Genomic DNA, 2,500 nt, shown 5'->3' on the forward strand with positions numbered 1-2,500 from the left:
GTTTTGCTCCGCTCACGACGGTCACCGCACCACGCAAGAACAGGCCAAAAACTGGCCAAAACAGCCCAAAAACGGGCCAAAACTGGCCATTTTTGGCTGCGCGAGCGAGCGGCGAGCGGCGAACAGCGAGCGAAGCGAGAGGCAGCACCGTCCCTGCTATACGAAAGCCCCATCCAGCCCTGTGCCACCCGGGGGGTTCCAGGGTGCTGAGATGGCTGACGTTTTGCTCCGCTCTCGACGGTCACCGCGCAATGCAAGAACAGGCCAAAAACTGGCCAAAACGGCCCAAAAACGGGCCAAAACTGGCCATTTTTGGCTGCGCGAGCGGCGAGCGGCGGACAGCGAGCGAAGCGAGAGGCAGCACCGTCCCTGCTATACGAAAGCCCCATCCAGCCCTGTGCCACCCGGGGGGTTCCAGGGTGCTGAGATGGCTGACGTTTTGCTCCGCTCTCGACGGTCACCGCGCAATGCAAGAACAGGCCAAAAACTGGCCAAAACGGCCCAAAAACGGGCCAAAACTGGCCATTTTTGGCTGCGCGAGCGAGCGGCGAGCGGCGGACAGCGAGCGAAGCGAGAGGCAGCACCGTCCCTGCTATACGAAAGCCCCATCCAGCCCTGTGCCACCCGGGGGGTTCCAGGGTGCTGAGATGGCTGACGTTTTGCTCCGCTCTCGACGGTCACCGCGCAATGCAAGAACAGGCCAAAAACTGGCCAAAACGGCCCAAAAACGGGCCAAAACTGGCCATTTTTGGCTGCACGAGCGAGCGGCGAGCGGCGGACAGCGAGCGAAGCGAGAGGCAGCACCGTCCCTGCTATACGAAAGCCCCATCCAGCCCTGTGCCACCCGGGGGGTTCCAGGGTGCTGAGATGGCTGACGTTTTGCTCCGCTCTCGACGGTCACCGCGCAATGCAAGAACAGGCCAAAAACTGGCCAAAACGGCCCAAAAACGGGCCAAAACTGGCCATTTTTGGCTGCACGAGCGAGCGGCGAGCGGCGGACAGCGAGCGAAGCGAGAGGCAGCACCGTCCCTGCTATACGAAAGCCCCATCCAGCCCTGTGCCACCCGGGGGGTTCCAGGGTGCTGAGATGGCTGACGTTTTGCTCCGCTCTCGACGGTCACCGCACAATGCAAGAACAGGCCAAAAACTGGCCAAAACGGCCCAAAAACGGGCCAAAACTGGCCATTTTTGGCTGCACGAGCGAGCGGCGAGCGGCGGACAGCGAGCGAAGCGAGAGGCAGCACCGTCCCTGCTATACGAAAGCCCCATCCAGCCCTGTGCCACCCGGGGGGTTCCAGGGTGCTGAGATGGCTGACGTTTTGCTCCGCTCTCGACGGTCACCGCGCAATGCAAGAACAGGCCAAAAACTGGCCAAAACGGCCCAAAAACGGGCCAAAACTGGCCATTTTTGGCTGCACGAGCGAGCGGCGAGCGGCGGACAGCGAGCGAAGCGAGAGGCAGCACCGTCCCTGCTATACGAAAGCCCCATCCAGCCCTGTGCCACCCGGGGGGTTCCAGGGTGCTGAGATGGCTGACGTTTTGCTCCGCTCTCGACGGTCACCGCGCAATGCAAGAACAGGCCAAAAACTGGCCAAAACGGCCCAAAAACGGGCCAAAACTGGCCATTTTTGGCTGCGCGAGCGAGCGGCGAGCGGCGGACAGCGAGCGAAGCGAGAGGCAGCACCGTCCCTGCTATATACGAAAGCCCCATCCAGCCCTGTGCCACCCGGGGGGTTCCAGGGTGCTGAGATGGCTGACGTTTTGCTCCGCTCACGACGGTCACCGCACCACGCAAGAACGGACCATAAACAGGCCAAAACAGCCCAAAAACGGGCCAAAACTGGTCATTTTTGGCTGCGCGAGCGAGCGGCGAGCGGCGAACAGCGAGCGAAGCGTGAGGCAGCACCGTCCCTGCTATACGAAAGCCCCATCCAGCCCTGTGCCACCCGGGGGGTTCCAGGGTGCTGAGATGGCTGACGTTTTGCTCCGCTCACGACGGTCACCGCGCCATGCAAGAACGGACCAAAAACAGGCCAAAACAGCCCAAAAACGGGCCAAAACTGGCCATTTTTGGCTGAGCGAGCGAGCGGTGAGCGGCGAACAGCGAGCGAAGCGAGAGGCAGCACCGTCCCTGCTATACGAAAGACCCATCCAGCCCTGTGCCACCCGGGGGGTTCCAGGGTGCTGAGATGGCTGACGTTTTGCTCCGCTCACGACGGTCGCCGTGCCACGCAAGAACGGACCAAAAACAGGCCAAAACAGCCCAAAAACGGGCCAAAACTGGCCATTTTAGGTTGCGCGAGCGAGCGGCGAGCGGCGAACAGCGAGCGAAGCGTGAGGCAGCACCGTCCCTGCTATACGAAAGCCCCATCCAGCCCTGTGCCACCCGGGGGGTTCCAAGGTGCTGAGATGGCTGACGTTTTGCTCCGCTCACGACGGTCACCGCGCCACGCCAGAACAGACCAAAAACAGGCCAAAACAGCCCAAAAACGGGCCAAAA

The sequence above is a fragment of the Musa acuminata genome, unplaced genomic scaffold (assembly GCF_036884655.1).
Source record: "Musa acuminata AAA Group cultivar baxijiao unplaced genomic scaffold, Cavendish_Baxijiao_AAA HiC_scaffold_419, whole genome shotgun sequence".
Lineage (NCBI taxonomy): Eukaryota > Viridiplantae > Streptophyta > Magnoliopsida > Zingiberales > Musaceae > Musa > Musa acuminata.